This window comes from Oncorhynchus mykiss, chromosome 12, assembly GCF_057628025.1.
Source record: "Oncorhynchus mykiss isolate SJ-2025 chromosome 12, ASM5762802v1, whole genome shotgun sequence".
NCBI classification, from domain to species: domain Eukaryota; kingdom Metazoa; phylum Chordata; class Actinopteri; order Salmoniformes; family Salmonidae; genus Oncorhynchus; species Oncorhynchus mykiss.
This window is the reverse complement of record NC_143033.1, coordinates 13,648,734-13,667,568: the sequence shown is the minus strand read 5'-3', so window position 1 is coordinate 13,667,568 and position 18,835 is coordinate 13,648,734. Positions and strand designations below refer to the sequence as shown.

General features: G+C 46.9%; 1 long non-coding RNA gene across 1 annotated transcript in view; it reads right to left on the bottom strand.

The window, feature by feature from the left end:
- Window positions 1–3,365: 3,365 nt before the first annotated feature.
- LOC149979075 (uncharacterized) overlaps window positions 3,366–18,835 on the bottom strand; it is a 73,318-nt gene continuing 57,848 nt past the window's right edge. The window contains exon 3 of the long non-coding RNA XR_016484880.1: window positions 3,366–3,445. This is a non-coding gene — a long non-coding RNA (uncharacterized LOC149979075). The remainder of the gene's footprint in view (window positions 3,446–18,835) is intronic.

Genomic DNA, 18,835 nt, shown 5'->3' with positions numbered 1-18,835 from the left:
CTCAAAATCTCACGATACATGGACCCATTCATTCTTTCCTTTACACGGATAAGTCATTCTGGTCCCTTGCAGAAAAACAGCCCCAAAGCATGATGTTTCCACCCCCATGCTTCACAGTAGGTATGGTGTTCTTTGGATGCAACTCAGCATTCTTTGTCCTCCAAACACGACAAGTTTAGTTTTTACCAAATGACCATATGACATTCTCCCAATCTTCTTCTGGATAATCCAAATGCTCTCTAGCAAACTTCAGACGGGCCTGGACATGTACTGGCTTAAGCATGTACATGATTTTGACCCCACGGGGTGAGATCTTGCGTGGACCCCCAGATCGAGGGAGATTACCAGTGGTCTTATATGTCTTCCATTTCCTAATAATTGCTCCCACAGTTGATTTCTTCAAACCAAGCTGCTTACCTATTGCAGATTCAGTCTTCCCAGCCTGGTGCAGGTCTACAATTTTGTTTCTGGTGTCCTTTGACAGCTCTTTGGTCTTGGCCATAGTGGAGTTTGGAGTGTGACTGTTTGAGGTTGTGGACAGGTGTCTTTTATAATGATAACAAGTTCAAACAGGTGCCATTAATACAGGTAACGAGTGGAGGACAGAGGAGCCTCTTAAAGAAGAAGGTACAGGTCTGTGAGAGCCAGAAATCTTGCTTGTTTGAAGGTGACCAAATACTTATTTTCCACCATAATTTGCAAATAAATTCATAAATTCTACAATGTGATTTTCTGGATTTTTTTTCTCATTTTGTCTGTCATAGTTGAAGTGTGCCTATGATGGAAATTACAGGCCTCTCATCTTTTTAAGTGGGAGAACTTGCACAATTGGTGACTGACTAAATACATTTTTGCCCCACTGTATGTGACTTGAATGTGGGTGACTGGTGGGGTCAGAAAGGTCAGTGGCCTTGCTGCTGAGTCAGAGGTAGAACATGAGAGCTCTCACACACACACACACACACCGGGGTGCTGCTTGTTTTCCGCATGACTCACAGTGAGACACTCGGTGTTCCCAGCCCCCAGCATTATGCACCTCACTGAGGGGACTCCCTCCTGGTTTCCCTCACCCCTCCTTACGGTCTCCTGGGTCTGCCTTCTCTCAAAATGTTTTGCACAAATTAGTTTACATCCCTGTTAGTGAGCATTTATCCTTTGCCAAGATAATCCATCCACCTGACAGGTGTGGCATATCAAGAAACTGTTTAAACAGCATGATCATTACACAGGTGCACATTGTGATGGGGACAATAAAAGGCCACTCTAAAATGTGCAGTTTTGTCACATAACAAAATGCCACAGATGTCTCAAGTTTTGAGGGAGCATGCAATTGGTATGCTGGCTGCAGGAATGTCCACCAGAGCTGTTGCCAGAAAATGGAATGTTAATTTCTGTACCAAAAGCTGCCTCCAACGTCATTTTAAAGAATATGGCAATACATCTAACAGACGTCACAACCACAGACCACGTGTAACCATGCCAGCCCAGGACCTTCACATCCGGCTTCTTCACCTGCGGGATTGTCTGAGACCAGCCACCCAGATAGCTGATGAAATTGTGGGTTTGCACAACTGAATAATTTCAGCACTAGCTGTCAGAAACTGTGTCTGGGAAGCTCATCTGTGTGCTCGTCGTCCTCACCAGGGTCTTGACCTGACTGCAGTTCGGCGTCGTAACTGACTTCAGAGGACAAATTATCACCTTCGATGGCACACTGGTGCTCCCCACTGGTGCTCTCCACTGGTGCTCCCCACTGGTGCTCTCCACTGGTGCTCCCCACTAGTGCTCCCCACTAGTGCTCCCCACTGGTGCTCTCCACTGGTGCTCCCCACTGGTGCTCTCCACTGGTGCTCTCCACTGGTGCTCTTCACTGGTGCTCCCCACTGGTGCTCCCCACTGGTGCTCCCCACTGGTGCTCTCCACTGGTGCTCTCCACTGGTGCTCCCCACTAGTGCTCCCCACTAGTGCTCCCCACTGGTGCTCCCCACTAGTGCTCCCCACTGGTGCTCTCCACTAGTGCTCCCCACTGGTGCTCTCCACTAGTGCTCCCCACTAGTGCTCCCCACTAGTGCTCCCCACTGGTGCTCCCCACTGGTGCTCCCCACTAGTGCTCCCCACTAGTGCTCCCCACTGGTGCTCCCCACTAGTGCTCTCCACTAGTGCTCCCCACTGGTGCTCCCCACTAGTGCTCCCCACTAGTGCTCCCCACTAGTGCTCCCCACTGGCGCTCTTCACTGGCGCTCCCCACTGGTGCTCCCCACTGGTGCTCCCCACTGGTGCTCCCCACTGGCGCTCTCCACTGGTGCTCTTCACTGGTGCTCCCCACTGGCGCTCTCCACTGGTGCTCCCCACTGGTGCTCCCCACTGGTGCTCCCCACTAGTGCTCCCCACTGGCGCTCTTCACTGGCGCTCCCCACTGGCGCTCTCCACTGGTGCTCTTCACTGGTGCTCCCCACTGGTGCTCCCCACTGGTGCTCCCCACTGGTGCTCCCCACTGGTGCTCCCCACTGGTGCTCCCCACTGGTGCTCCCCACTAGTGCTCCCCACTGGTGCTCCCCACTGGTGCTCCCCACTGGCGCTCCCCACTGGCGCTCTTCACTGGTGCTCCCCACTGGTGCTCCCCACTGGCGCTCCCCACTGGCGCTCTTCACTGGTGCTCTTCACTGGTGCTCTTCGTGGATGCGTCCCATCGTGAGGGCGAGCGGTTTGCTGATGTCAACGTTGTGAACAGTGGGGTTATGGGATGGGCAGGCATAAGCTAATAACAATGAACACAATTTAATTTTATCGATGGCAATTTGAATGCACAGTGATACCGTGAGGAGATCCTGAGGCCCGTTGTCGTGCCATTCATCCGCCGCCATCACCTCATGTTTCAGCATGATAATTCACAGCCCCAGGCCATAATCAACAGCCTGATCAACTCTGTGAAGGAGATGTGTCACACTGCATGAGATAAACGGTGGTCACACCAGACACTGACTGGTTTTCTGATCAACGCCCCTAACGTTTTTTAAAGGTATCTGTGACCAACAGATGCATATCTGTATTCCCAGTCATGTGAAATCCATAGATTAGGGCCTAATGAATTTATTTAAATAGACTGATTTCCTTATTTTAACTTAGCGAAATCTTTGAAATTGTTGAATGTTTTGTTTATATTTTTGTTCAGTGTAGACTATAAAAAATGACAAGAAGCCAATTCCCATTGGAAATAGGTGAAGGACATTCAGTTCATCTCCATGTAACACCGATCCTGTCCAAGACCAGCGGACTGTAGGTCCCAATGGGGCTATCCAGCGTACTGTGTTACTAGCCTAGTTACAGTAGTCAGGGAAGCATAGTGACCCTGTCACGTGATCATTACCTTGTGCTACACTGTCCTCCAGTCCCTCTGCAGCCCAGGGTCACAGGAATAGTCTCAGGATGTGTGGGGAATCTCTACCTGGAAACACAAAGAGGTCAAAGTTCAGTCATCAACACCTTCCATTGTGTTGTATATAATACTATTATAATAGCCTATTCCAACCAATAATCAAAATGACTAATTTATGTCATTTAGTTGACAGAGCGAGAACTCCCGCACCCCAAGGCCTGAGTTGACAAAAACGTGACTGTCGTGACACCAGTGAGCCACTCTGCCTCTGCTGTGTGGAGTCTACATAAGCACCGGAGGACAGCAGACAAGAGCAGAACAGGCAGCGTTGCCCCGTAATCGCTCTGGTCCACCCACACACACACACACACACACACACAACTTCTAATCATTCTCATGTCCCCTGCAGTCCAGCATGAGGGGGTTCAGTCACACGTTAACTGACAACCATGATAACCAGCAATGTGCCAACCAGGGTTTAGGTTTTCATTTATTTTACTGCCCTCTCCTCTAAGCCACCACTCCTCTCCTCTACGCCACCACTCCTCTCCTCTACGCCACCACTCCTCTCCTCTACGCCACCACTCCTCTCCTCTACGCCACCACTCCTCTCCTCTCCGCCACCACTCCTCTCCTCTCCACCACCACTCCTCCTCTCCTCTCCTCCACCACTCCTCTCCTCTACCACTCCTCTCCTCTACCGCCACCACTCCTCTCCGCCACCACTCCTCTCCGCCACCACTCCTCTCCAACACCACCACTCCTCTCCAACACCACCACTCTTCTACGCCACCACCACTCCTCTACGCCACCACTCCACTCCGCCACCACTCCACTCCACCAACATTCCTCTACGCCACCATCACTCCTCTCCTCTCCTCTCCGCCACCACTCCTCTACGCCACCACCACTCCTCTACGCCACCACCACTCCTCTACGCCACCACCACCACTCCTCTACGCCACCACCACCACTCCTCTACGCCACCACTCCACTCCGCCATCATTCCTCTACGCCACCACTCCACTCCTCTACGCCACCACTCCTCTCCTCTCCGCCACCACTCCTCTCCTCTCCACCACCACTCCTCCTCTCCTCTCCTCCACCACTCCTCTCCTCTACCACTCCTCTCCTCTACCGCCACCACTCCTCTCCGCCACCACTCCTCTCCGCCACCACTCCTCTCCAACACCACCACTCCTCTCCAACACCACCACTCTTCTACGCCACCACCACTCCTCTACGCCACCACTCCACTCCGCCACCACTCCACTCCACCAACATTCCTCTACGCCACCATCACTCCTCTCCTCTCCTCTCCGCCACCACTCCTCTACGCCACCACCACTCCTCTACGCCACCACCACTCCTCTACGCCACCACCACCACTCCTCTACGCCACCACCACCACTCCTCTACGCCACCACTCCACTCCGCCATCATTCCTCTACGCCACCACTCCACTCCTCTACGCCACCACTCCTCTCCTCTCCGCCACCACTCCTCTCCTCTCCTCTCCGCCACCACTCCTCTCCTCTACGCCACCACTCCTCTCCTCTACGCCACCACTCCTCTCCTCTCCGCCACCACTCCTCTCCTCTCCGCCACCACTCCTCTACGCCACCACTCCTCTACGCCCCGCCACTCCTCTCCTCTCCGCCACTCCTCTCCTCTACGCCACTCCTCTCCTCTACGCCACCACTCTCCTCTACGCCACCACTCCTCTCCTCTACGCCACCACTCCTCTCCTCTACGCCACCACTCCTCTCCTCTACGCCACCACTCCACTCCTCTACGCCACCACTCCTCTCCTCTCCAACACCACCACTCCTCTCCTCTCCAACACCACCACTCCTCTCCGCCACCACTCCTCTCCTCTCCGCCACCACTCCTCTCCGCCACCACTCCTCTCCGCCACCACTCCTCTCCTCTACGCCACCACTCCTCTCCTCTACGCCACCACTCCTCTCCTCTACGCCACCACTCCTCTCCTCTACGCCACCACTCCTCTCCTCTACGCCACCACTCCTCTACGCCACCACTCCACTCCTCTCCGCCACCACTCCTCTCCGCCACCACTCCTCTCCGCCACCACTCCTCTCCGCCACCACCACTCCTCTACAACACCACCACTCCTCTCCGCCACCACTCCTCTCCTCTCCAACACTCCTCTCCTCTCCAACGCCACCACTCCTCTCCTCTCCGCCACCACTCCTCTCCTCTCCTCTCCGCCACCACTCCTCTCCTCTCCGCCACCACTCCTCTTCTCTCCGCCACCACTCCTCTCCTCTACGCCACCACTCCTCTCCTCTACGCCACCACTCCTCTCCGCCACCACTCCTCTCCTCCAAAACCACCACTCCTCTCCAACACCACCACTCCTCTCCAAAACCACTCCTCTACAACACCACCACTCCTCTCCAACACCACCACTCCTCTCCGCCACCACCACTCCTCTCCGCCACCACCACTCCTCTCCGCCACCACCACTCCTCTACGCCACCACTCCTCTACGCCACCACTCCTCTACGCCACCACTCCTCTACGCCACCACTCCTCTACGCCACCACTCCTCTACGCCACCACTCCTCTACGCCACCACTCCTCTACACCACCACTCCTCTACACCACCACTCCTCTACGCCACTACTCCTCTACACCACCACTCCTCTACACCACCACTCCTCTACACCACCACTCCTCTACGCCACTACTCCTCTACACCACCTTTCCCCTCTCCTGTCATTCAGCGGGCCTACCTACTTTACAATGTAGGATGAATTCATTTGCATATCATTTACTGCTGCGTTTATCACCCACCATCATCCTCTATCCATGGAAAAGTATGGGGCGGTGAGATGAAAAGAGAAAGTATGGGGCGGTGTGATGAAAAGAGAGAGAGACAGAGAGAGAGAGAGAGAGAGAGAGAGAGACAGAAAAGTGAGTACGGAAGTGAGGTTTGGGGGCCACTCAATAAACTGGACTTTAAAATGTGGGACAAACATCCAATTGAAAACCTACATGCAGAATTCTGTCTGAAAATTCTGAAAAGTCCAGAGAAATACACCAACTAATGCATGTAGGGCTGAATTGGGCCTCTTTCCAGCAATAATGAAAATACAGAAAACATGATCAACATTTTGGCCACATCTAAATTCAAGTCTGCAATTTAAAGCACTTCAAACCCAAACCTGCCCCTCATGACACTCAACTCCATCACCTCCTTGATTACCTCCCTTATATCTGTCGCTCCCCTTGGTTCTTTCCTCAGGTGTTATTGACTGTGTTTCATGTCGGTGTGTTTGGTTCTTTTCTCAGGTGTTGACTGTGTTTCATGTCGGTGTGTTTGGTTCTTTCCTCAGGTGTTATTGACTGTGTTTCATGTCGGTGTGTTTGGTTCTTTCCTCAGGTGTTGACTGTGTTTCATGTCGGTGTGTTTGGTTCTTTCCTCAGGTGTTGACTGTGTTTCATGTCGGTGTGTTTGGTTCTTTCCTCAGGTGTTGACTGTGTTTCATGTCGGTGTGTTGTTTGGTTCTTTCCTCAGGTGTTGACTGTGTTTCATGTCGGTGTGTTTGGTTCTTTCCTCAGGTGTTGACTGTGTTTCATGTCGGTGTGTTTGGTTCTTTCCTCAGGTGTTATTGACTGTGTTTCATGTCGGTGTGTTTGGTTCTTTCCTCAGGTGTTGACTGTGTTTCATGTCGGTGTGTTTGGTTCTTTCCTCAGGTGTTATTGACTGTGTTTCATGTCGGTGTGTTTGGTTCTTTCCTCAGGTGTTATTGACTGTGTTTCATGTCGGTGTGTTTGGTTCTTTTCTCAGGTGTTATTGACTGTGTTTCATGTCGGTGTGTTTGGTTCTTTCCTCAGGTGTTATTGACTGTGTTTCATGTCGGTGTGTTTGGTTCTTTCCTCAGGTGTTATTGACTGTGTTTCATGTCGGTGTGTTTGGTTCTTTTCTCAGGTGTTGACTGTGTTTCATGTCGGTGTGTTTGGTTCTTTTCTCAGGTGTTATTGACTGATTCATGTCGGTGTGTTTGGTTCTTTTCTCAGGTGTTATTGACTGATTCATGTCGGTGTGTTTGGTTCTTTTCTCAGGTGTTATTGACTGTGTTTCATGTCGGTGTGTTTGGTTCTTTTCTCAGGTGTTATTGACTGATTCATGTCGGTGTGTTTGGTTCTTTCCTCAGGTGTTGACTGTGTTTCATGTCGGTGTGTTTGGTTCTTTCCTCAGGTGTTATTGACTGTATTTCATGTCGGTGTGTTTGGTTCTTTCTTCAGGTGTTGACTGTGTTTCATGTCGGTGTGTTTGGTTCTTTCCTCAGGTGTTATTGACTGTATTTCATGTCGGTGTGTTTGGTTCTTTCTTCAGGTGTTGACTGTGTTTCATGTCGGTGTGTTTGGTTCTTTCCTCAGGTGTTGACTGTGTTTCATGTCGGTGTGTTTGGTTCTTTCCTCAGGTGTTATTGACTGTGTTTCATTTCGGTGTGTTTGGTTCTTTCCTCAGGTGTTGACTGTGTTTCATGTCGGTGTGTTTGGTTCTTTTCTCAGGTGTTATTGACTGTGTTTCATGTCGGTGTGTTTGGTTCTTTCCTCAGGTGTTATTGACTGTGTTTCATGTCGGTGTGTTGTTTGGTTCTTTCCTCAGGTGTTGACTGTGTTTCATGTCGGTGTGTTTGGTTCTTTCCTCAGGTGTTATTGACTGTGTTTCATGTCGGTGTGTTTGGTTCTTTCCTCAGGTGTTATTGACTGTGTTTCATGTCGGTGTGTTTGGTTCTTTCCTCAGGTGTTATTGACTGTGTTTCATGTCGGTGTGTTTGGTTCTTTCCTCAGGTGTTATTGACTGTGTTTCATGTCGGTGTTGTTTGGTTCTTTCCTCAGGTGTTGACTGTGTTTCATGTCGGTGTGTTTGGTTCTTTTCTCAGGTGTTATTGACTGTGTTTCATGTCGGTGTGTTTGGTTCTTTCCTCAGGTGTTATTGACTGTGTTTCATGTCGGTGTGTTTGGTTCTTTCCTCAGGTGTTATTGACTGTGTTTCATGTCGGTGTGTTGTTTGGTTCTTTCCTCAGGTGTTATTGACTGTGTTTCATGTCGGTGTGTTTGGTTCTTTCCTCAGGTGTTGACTGTGTTTCATGTCGGTGTGTTGTTTGGTTCTTTCCTCAGGTGTTATTGACTGTGTTTCATGTCGGTGTGTTTGGTTCTTTCCTCAGGTGTTGACTGTGTTTCATGTCGGTGTGTTGTTTGGTTCTTTCCTCAGGTGTTATTGACTGTGTTTCATGTCGGTGTGTTTGGTTCTTTCCTCAGGTGTTATTGACTGTGTTTCATGTCGGTGTGTTTGGTTCTTTCCTCAGGTGTTGACTGTGTTTCATGTCGGTGTGTTTGGTTCTTTCCTCAGGTGTTGACTGTGTTTCATGTCGGTGTGTTTGGTTCTTTCCTCAGGTGTTGACTGTGTTTCATGTCGGTGTGTTTGGTTCTTTCCTCAGGTGTTATTGACTGTGTTTCATGTCGGTGTGTTTGGTTCTTTCCTCAGGTGTTATTGACTGTGTTTCATGTCGGTGTGTTTGGTTCTTTTCTCAGGTGTTATTGACTGTGTTTCATGTCGGTGTGTTTGGTTCTTTCCTCAGGTGTTATTGACTGTGTTTCATGTCGGTGTGTTTGGTTCTTTTCTCAGGTGTTGACTGTGTTTCATGTCGGTGTGTTTGGTTCTTTCCTCAGGTGTTATTGACTGTGTTTCATGTCGGTGTGTTTGGTTCTTTTCTCAGGTGTTATTGACTGTGTTTCATGTCGGTGTGTTGTTTGGTTCTTTCCTCAGGTGTTGACTGTGTTTCATGTCGGTGTGTTTGGTTCTTTCCTCAGGTGTTGATTGTGTTTCATGTCGGTGTGTTTGGTTCTTTCCTCAGGTGTTGACTGTGTTTCATGTCGGTGTGTTTGGTTCTTTCCTCAGGTGTTGATTGTGTTTCATGTCGGTGTGTTTGGTTCTTTCTTCAGGTGTTGACTGTGTTTCATGTCGGTGTGTTGTTTGGTTCTTTCCTCAGGTGTTGACTGTGTTTCATGTCGGTGTGTTTGGTTCTTTCTTCAGGTGTTGACTGTGTTTCATGTCGGTGTGTTGTTTGGTTCTTTCCTCAGGTGTTGACTGTGTTTCATGTCGGTGTGTTTGGTTCTTTCCTCAGGTGTTATTGACTGTGTTTCATGTCGGTGTGTTTGGTTCTTTCCTCAGGTGTTATTGACTGTGTTTCATGTCGGTGTGTTTGGTTCTTTCTTCAGGTGTTGACTGTGTTTCATGTCGGTGTGTTTGGTTCTTTCCTCAGGTGTTGACTGTGTTTCATGTCGGTGTGTTGTTTGGTTCTTTCCTCAGGTGTTATTGACTGTGTTTCATGTCGGTGTGTTTGGTTCTTTCCTCAGGTGTTATTGACTGATTCATGTCGGTGTGTTTGGTTCTTTCCTCAGGTGTTATTGACTGATTCATGTCGGTGTGTTTGGTTCTTTCCTCAGGTGTTATTGACTGATTCATGTCGGTGTGTTTGGTTCTTTCCTCAGGTGTTATTGACTGATTCATGTCGGTGTGTTTGGTTCTTTCCTCAGGTGTTGACTGTGTTTCATGTCGGTGTGTTTGGTTCTTTCCTCAGGTGTTATTGACTGTGTTTCATGTCGGTGTGTTTGGTTCTTTCCTCAGGTGTTATTGACTGTATTTCATGTCGGTGTGTTTGGTTCTTTCCTCAGGTGTTGACTGTGTTTCATGTCGGTGTGTTTGGTTCTTTCCTCAGGTGTTATTGACTGTATTTCATGTCGGTGTGTTTGGTTCTTTCTTCAGGTGTTGACTGTGTTTCATGTCGGTGTGTTTGGTTCTTTCCTCAGGTGTTGACTGTGTTTCATGTCGGTGTGTTGTTTGGTTCTTTCCTCAGGTGTTATTGACTGTGTTTCATGTCGGTGTGTTTGGTTCTTTCCTCAGGTGTTGACTGTGTTTCATGTCGGTGTGTTTGGTTCTTTCCTCAGGTGTTGTTGACTGTGTTTCATGTCGGTGTGTTTGGTTCTTTCCTCAGGTGTTGACTGTGTTTCATGTCGGTGTGTTGTTTGGTTCTTTCCTCAGGTGTTGACTGTGTTTCATGTCGGTGTGTTTGGTTCTTTCCTCAGGTGTTATTGACTGTATTTCATGTCGGTGTGTTTGGTTCTTTCTTCAGGTGTTGACTGTGTTTCATGTCGGTGTGTTTGGTTCTTTCCTCAGGTGTTGACTGTGTTTCATGTCGGTGTGTTGTTTGGTTCTTTCCTCAGGTGTTGACTGTGTTTCATGTCGGTGTGTTTGGTTCTTTCCTCAGGTGTTGACTGTGTTTCATGTCGGTGTGTTTGGTTCTTTCCTCAGGTGTTATTGACTGTGTTTCATGTCGGTGTGTTTGGTTCTTTCCTCAGGTGTTGACTGTGTTTCATGTCGGTGTGTTTGGTTCTTTCCTCAGGTGTTGACTGTGTTTCATGTCGGTGTGTTTGGTTCTTTCCTCAGGTGTTGACTGTGTTTCATGTCGGTGTGTTTGGTTCTTTTCTCAGGTGTTATTGACTGTGTTTCATGTCGGTGTGTTTGGTTCTTTCCTCAGGTGTTATTGACTGTGTTTCATGTCGGTGTGTTTGGTTCTTTCTTCAGGTGTTGACTGTGTTTCATGTCGGTGTGTTTGGTTCTTTCCTCAGGTGTTGACTGTGTTTCATGTCGGTGTGTTTGGTTCTTTCCTCAGGTGTTGATTGTGTTTCATGTCGGTGTGTTTGGTTCTTTCTTCAGGTGTTGACTGTGTTTCATGTCGGTGTGTTGTTTGGTTCTTTCCTCAGGTGTTGACTGTGTTTCATGTCGGTGTGTTTGGTTCTTTCTTCAGGTGTTGACTGTGTTTCATGTCGGTGTGTTGTTTGGTTCTTTCCTCAGGTGTTGACTGTGTTTCATGTCGGTGTGTTTGGTTCTTTCCTCAGGTGTTATTGACTGTGTTTCATGTCGGTGTGTTTGGTTCTTTCCTCAGGTGTTATTGACTGTGTTTCATGTCGGTGTGTTTGGTTCTTTCTTCAGGTGTTGACTGTGTTTCATGTCGGTGTGTTTGGTTCTTTCCTCAGGTGTTGACTGTGTTTCATGTCGGTGTGTTGTTTGGTTCTTTCCTCAGGTGTTATTGACTGTGTTTCATGTCGGTGTGTTTGGTTCTTTCCTCAGGTGTTATTGACTGATTCATGTCGGTGTGTTTGGTTCTTTCCTCAGGTGTTATTGACTGATTCATGTCGGTGTGTTTGGTTCTTTCCTCAGGTGTTATTGACTGATTCATGTCGGTGTGTTTGGTTCTTTCCTCAGGTGTTATTGACTGATTCATGTCGGTGTGTTTGGTTCTTTCCTCAGGTGTTGACTGTGTTTCATGTCGGTGTGTTTGGTTCTTTCCTCAGGTGTTATTGACTGTGTTTCATGTCGGTGTGTTTGGTTCTTTCCTCAGGTGTTATTGACTGTATTTCATGTCGGTGTGTTTGGTTCTTTCCTCAGGTGTTGACTGTGTTTCATGTCGGTGTGTTTGGTTCTTTCCTCAGGTGTTATTGACTGTATTTCATGTCGGTGTGTTTGGTTCTTTCTTCAGGTGTTGACTGTGTTTCATGTCGGTGTGTTTGGTTCTTTCCTCAGGTGTTGACTGTGTTTCATGTCGGTGTGTTGTTTGGTTCTTTCCTCAGGTGTTATTGACTGTGTTTCATGTCGGTGTGTTTGGTTCTTTCCTCAGGTGTTGACTGTGTTTCATGTCGGTGTGTTTGGTTCTTTCCTCAGGTGTTGTTGACTGTGTTTCATGTCGGTGTGTTTGGTTCTTTCCTCAGGTGTTGACTGTGTTTCATGTCGGTGTGTTGTTTGGTTCTTTCCTCAGGTGTTGACTGTGTTTCATGTCGGTGTGTTTGGTTCTTTCCTCAGGTGTTATTGACTGTATTTCATGTCGGTGTGTTTGGTTCTTTCTTCAGGTGTTGACTGTGTTTCATGTCGGTGTGTTTGGTTCTTTCCTCAGGTGTTGACTGTGTTTCATGTCGGTGTGTTGTTTGGTTCTTTCCTCAGGTGTTGACTGTGTTTCATGTCGGTGTGTTTGGTTCTTTCCTCAGGTGTTGACTGTGTTTCATGTCGGTGTGTTTGGTTCTTTCCTCAGGTGTTATTGACTGTGTTTCATGTCGGTGTGTTTGGTTCTTTCCTCAGGTGTTGACTGTGTTTCATGTCGGTGTGTTTGGTTCTTTCCTCAGGTGTTGACTGTGTTTCATGTCGGTGTGTTTGGTTCTTTCCTCAGGTGTTGACTGTGTTTCATGTCGGTGTGTTTGGTTCTTTTCTCAGGTGTTATTGACTGTGTTTCATGTCGGTGTGTTTGGTTCTTTCCTCAGGTGTTATTGACTGTGTTTCATGTCGGTGTGTTTGGTTCTTTCTTCAGGTGTTGACTGTGTTTCATGTCGGTGTGTTTGGTTCTTTCCTCAGGTGTTGACTGTGTTTCATGTCGGTGTGTTGTTTGGTTCTTTCCTCAGGTGTTATTGACTGTGTTTCATGTCGGTGTGTTTGGTTCTTTCCTCAGGTGTTATTGACTGATTCATGTCGGTGTGTTTGGTTCTTTCCTCAGGTGTTATTGACTGATTCATGTCGGTGTGTTTGGTTCTTTCCTCAGGTGTTATTGACTGATTCATGTCGGTGTGTTTGGTTCTTTCCTCAGGTGTTATTGACTGATTCATGTCGGTGTGTTTGGTTCTTTCCTCAGGTGTTGATTGTGTTTCATGTCGGTGTGTTTGGTTCTTTCCTCAGGTGTTATTGACTGTGTTTCATGTCGGTGTGTTTGGTTCTTTCCTCAGGTGTTATTGACTGTATTTCATGTCGGTGTGTTTGGTTCTTTCCTCAGGTGTTGACTGTGTTTCATGTCGGTGTGTTTGGTTCTTTTCTCAGGTGTTATTGACTGTGTTTCATGTCGGTGTGTTTGGTTCTTTCCTCAGGTGTTATTGACTGTGTTTCATGTCGGTGTGTTTGGTTCTTTCTTCAGGTGTTGACTGTGTTTCATGTCGGTGTGTTTGGTTCTTTCCTCAGGTGTTGACTGTGTTTCATGTCGGTGTGTTGTTTGGTTCTTTCCTCAGGTGTTATTGACTGTGTTTCATGTCGGTGTGTTTGGTTCTTTCCTCAGGTGTTATTGACTGATTCATGTCGGTGTGTTTGGTTCTTTCCTCAGGTGTTATTGACTGATTCATGTCGGTGTGTTTGGTTCTTTCCTCAGGTGTTATTGACTGATTCATGTCGGTGTGTTTGGTTCTTTCCTCAGGTGTTATTGACTGATTCATGTCGGTGTGTTTGGTTCTTTCCTCAGGTGTTGACTGTGTTTCATGTCGGTGTGTTTGGTTCTTTCCTCAGGTGTTATTGACTGTGTTTCATGTCGGTGTGTTTGGTTCTTTCCTCAGGTGTTATTGACTGTATTTCATGTCGGTGTGTTTGGTTCTTTCCTCAGGTGTTGACTGTGTTTCATGTCGGTGTGTTTGGTTCTTTCCTCAGGTGTTATTGACTGTATTTCATGTCGGTGTGTTTGGTTCTTTCTTCAGGTGTTGACTGTGTTTCATGTCGGTGTGTTTGGTTCTTTCCTCAGGTGTTGACTGTGTTTCATGTCGGTGTGTTGTTTGGTTCTTTCCTCAGGTGTTATTGACTGTGTTTCATGTCGGTGTGTTTGGTTCTTTCCTCAGGTGTTGACTGTGTTTCATGTCGGTGTGTTTGGTTCTTTCCTCAGGTGTTGTTGACTGTGTTTCATGTCGGTGTGTTTGGTTCTTTCCTCAGGTGTTGACTGTGTTTCATGTCGGTGTGTTGTTTGGTTCTTTCCTCAGGTGTTGACTGTGTTTCATGTCGGTGTGTTTGGTTCTTTCCTCAGGTGTTATTGACTGTATTTCATGTCGGTGTGTTTGGTTCTTTCTTCAGGTGTTGACTGTGTTTCATGTCGGTGTGTTTGGTTCTTTCCTCAGGTGTTGACTGTGTTTCATGTCGGTGTGTTGTTTGGTTCTTTCCTCAGGTGTTGACTGTGTTTCATGTCGGTGTGTTTGGTTCTTTCCTCAGGTGTTGACTGTGTTTCATGTCGGTGTGTTTGGTTCTTTCCTCAGGTGTTATTGACTGTGTTTCATGTCGGTGTGTTTGGTTCTTTCCTCAGGTGTTGACTGTGTTTCATGTCGGTGTGTTTGGTTCTTTCCTCAGGTGTTGACTGTGTTTCATGTCGGTGTGTTTGGTTCTTTCCTCAGGTGTTATTGACTGTGTTTCATGTCGGTGTGTTTGGTTCTTTCCTCAGGTGTTATTGACTGTATTTCATGTCGGTGTGTTTGGTTCTTTCCTCAGGTGTTGACTGTGTTTCATGTCGGTGTGTTTGGTTCTTTCCTCAGGTGTTATTGACTGTATTTCATGTCGGTGTGTTTGGTTCTTTCTTCAGGTGTTGACTGTGTTTCATGTCGGTGTGTTTGGTTCTTTCCTCAGGTGTTGACTGTGTTTCATGTCGGTGTGTTGTTTGGTTCTTTCCTCAGGTGTTATTGACTGTGTTTCATGTCGGTGTGTTTGGTTCTTTCCTCAGGTGTTGACTGTGTTTCATGTCGGTGTGTTTGGTTCTTTCCTCAGGTGTTGTTGACTGTGTTTCATGTCGGTGTGTTTGGTTCTTTCCTCAGGTGTTGACTGTGTTTCATGTCGGTGTGTTGTTTGGTTCTTTCCTCAGGTGTTGACTGTGTTTCATGTCGGTGTGTTTGGTTCTTTCCTCAGGTGTTATTGACTGTATTTCATGTCGGTGTGTTTGGTTCTTTCTTCAGGTGTTGACTGTGTTTCATGTCGGTGTGTTTGGTTCTTTCCTCAGGTGTTGACTGTGTTTCATGTCGGTGTGTTGTTTGGTTCTTTCCTCAGGTGTTGACTGTGTTTCATGTCGGTGTGTTTGGTTCTTTCCTCAGGTGTTGACTGTGTTTCATGTCGGTGTGTTTGGTTCTTTCCTCAGGTGTTATTGACTGTGTTTCATGTCGGTGTGTTTGGTTCTTTCCTCAGGTGTTGACTGTGTTTCATGTCGGTGTGTTTGGTTCTTTCCTCAGGTGTTGACTGTGTTTCATGTCGGTGTGTTTGGTTCTTTCCTCAGGTGTTGACTGTGTTTCATGTCGGTGTGTTTGGTTCTTTTCTCAGGTGTTATTGACTGTGTTTCATGTCGGTGTGTTTGGTTCTTTCCTCAGGTGTTATTGACTGTGTTTCATGTCGGTGTGTTTGGTTCTTTTCTCAGGTGTTGACTGTGTTTCATGTCGGTGTGTTGTTTGGTTCTTTCCTCAGGTGTTATTGACTGTGTTTCATGTCGGTGTGTTTGGTTCTTTCCTCAGGTGTTGACTGTGTTTCATGTCGGTGTGTTTGGTTCTTTCCTCAGGTGTTGATTGTGTTTCATGTCGGTGTGTTTGGTTCTTTCTTCAGGTGTTGACTGTGTTTCATGTCGGTGTGTTGTTTGGTTCTTTCCTCAGGTGTTGACTGTGTTTCATGTCGGTGTGTTTGGTTCTTTCCTCAGGTGTTATTGACTGTGTTTCATGTCGGTGTGTTTGGTTCTTTCCTCAGGTGTTATTGACTGTGTTTCATGTCGGTGTGTTTGGTTCTTTCTTCAGGTGTTGACTGTGTTTCATGTCGGTGTGTTTGGTTCTTTCCTCAGGTGTTGACTGTGTTTCATGTCGGTGTGTTGTTTGGTTCTTTCCTCAGGTGTTATTGACTGTGTTTCATGTCGGTGTGTTTGGTTCTTTCCTCAGGTGTTATTGACTGATTCATGTCGGTGTGTTTGGTTCTTTCCTCAGGTGTTATTGACTGATTCATGTCGGTGTGTTTGGTTCTTTCCTCAGGTGTTATTGACTGATTCATGTCGGTGTGTTTGGTTCTTTCCTCAGGTGTTATTGACTGATTCATGTCGGTGTGTTTGGTTCTTTCCTCAGGTGTTGACTGTGTTTCATGTCGGTGTGTTTGGTTCTTTCCTCAGGTGTTATTGACTGTGTTTCATGTCGGTGTGTTTGGTTCTTTCCTCAGGTGTTATTGACTGTATTTCATGTCGGTGTGTTTGGTTCTTTCCTCAGGTGTTGACTGTGTTTCATGTCGGTGTGTTTGGTTCTTTCCTCAGGTGTTATTGACTGTATTTCATGTCGGTGTGTTTGGTTCTTTCTTCAGGTGTTGACTGTGTTTCATGTCGGTGTGTTTGGTTCTTTCCTCAGGTGTTGACTGTGTTTCATGTCGGTGTGTTGTTTGGTTCTTTCCTCAGGTGTTATTGACTGTGTTTCATGTCGGTGTGTTTGGTTCTTTCCTCAGGTGTTATTGACTGTATTTCATGTCGGTGTGTTTGGTTCTTTCTTCAGGTGTTGACTGTGTTTCATGTCGGTGTGTTTGGTTCTTTCCTCAGGTGTTGACTGTGTTTCATGTCGGTGTGTTGTTTGGTTCTTTCCTCAGGTGTTATTGACTGTGTTTCATGTCGGTGTGTTTGGTTCTTTCCTCAGGTGTTGACTGTGTTTCATGTCGGTGTGTTTGGTTCTTTCTTCAGGTGTTGACTGTGTTTCATGTCGGTGTGTTTGGTTCTTTCCTCAGGTGTTGACTGTGTTTCATGTCGGTGTGTTGTTTGGTTCTTTCCTCAGGTGTTGACTGTGTTTCATGTCGGTGTGTTTGGTTCTTTCTTCAGGTGTTGACTGTGTTTCATGTCGGTGTGTTTGGTTCTTTTCTCAGGTGTTGACTGTGTTTCATGTCGGTGTGTTTGGGTCTTTCCTCAGGTGTTGACTGTGTTTCATGTCGGTGTGTTTGGTTCTTTCCTCAGGTGTTATTGACTGTGTTTCATGTCGGTGTGTTTGGTTCTTTCCTCAGGTGTTATTGACTGTGTTTCATGTCGGTGTGTTTGGTTCTTTCCTCAGGTGTTGACTGTGTTTCATGTCGGTGTGTTTGGTTCTTTCCTCAGGTGTTGACTGTGTTTCATGTCGGTGTGTTTGGTTCTTTCCTCAGGTGTTATTGACTGTGTTTCATGTCGGTGTGTTTGGTTCTTTTCTCAGGTGTTATTGACTGTGTTTCATGTCGGTGTGTTTGGTTCTTTCCTCAGGTGTTGATTGTGTTTCATGTCGGTGTGTTTGGTTCTTTCCTCAGGTGTTGACTGTGTTTCATGTCGGTGTGTTTGGTTCTTTCCTCAGGTGTTGATTGTGTTTCATGTCGGTGTGTTTGGTTCTTTCTTCAGGTGTTGACTGTGTTTCATGTCGGTGTGTTGTTTGGTTCTTTCCTCAGGTGTTGACTGTGTTTCATGTCGGTGTGTTTGGTTCTTTCCTCAGGTGTTATTGACTGTGTTTCATGTCGGTGTGTTTGGTTCTTTCCTCAGGTGTTATTGACTGTGTTTCATGTCGGTGTGTTTGGTTCTTTCTTCAGGTGTTGACTGTGTTTCATGTCGGTGTGTTTGGTTCTTTCCTCAGGTGTTGACTGTGTTTCATGTCGGTGTGTTGTTTGGTTCTTTCCTCAGGTGTTATTGACTGTGTTTCATGTCGGTGTGTTTGGTTCTTTCCTCAGGTGTTATTGACTGTTTCATGTCGGTGTGTTTGGTTCTTTCCTCAGGTGTTATTGACTGATTCATGTCGGTGTGTTTGGTTCTTTCCTCAGGTGTTATTGACTGATTCATGTCGGTGTGTTTGGTTCTTTCCTCAGGTGTTATTGACTGATTCATGTCGGTGTGTTTGGTTCTTTCCTCAGGTGTTATTGACTGATTCATGTCGGTGTGTTTGGTTCTTTCCTCAGGTGTTGACTGTGTTTCATGTCGGTGTGTTTGGTTCTTTCCTCAGGTGTTATTGACTGTGTTTCATGTCGGTGTGTTTGGTTCTTTCCTCAGGTGTTATTGACTGTATTTCATGTCGGTGTGTTTGGTTCTTTCCTCAGGTGTTGACTGTGTTTCATGTCGGTGTGTTTGGTTCTTTCCTCAGGTGTTATTGACTGTATTTCATGTCGGTGTGTTTGGTTCTTTCTTCAGGTGTTGACTGTGTTTCATGTCGGTGTGTTTGGTTCTTTCCTCAGGTGTTGACTGTGTTTCATGTCGGTGTGTTGTTTGGTTCTTTCCTCAGGTGTTATTGACTGTGTTTCATGTCGGTGTGTTTGGTTCTTTCCTCAGGTGTTGACTGTGTTTCATGTCGGTGTGTTTGGTTCTTTCCTCAGGTGTTGTTGACTGTGTTTCATGTCGGTGTGTTTGGTTCTTTCCTCAGGTGTTGACTGTGTTTCATGTCGGTGTGTTGTTTGGTTCTTTCCTCAGGTGTTGACTGTGTTTCATGTCGGTGTGTTTGGTTCTTTCCTCAGGTGTTATTGACTGTATTTCATGTCGGTGTGTTTGGTTCTTTCTTCAGGTGTTGACTGTGTTTCATGTCGGTGTGTTTGGTTCTTTCCTCGGGTGTTGACTGTGTTTCATGTCGGTGTGTTGTTTGGTTCTTTCCTCAGGTGTTGACTGTGTTTCATGTCGGTGTGTTTGGTTCTTTCCTCAG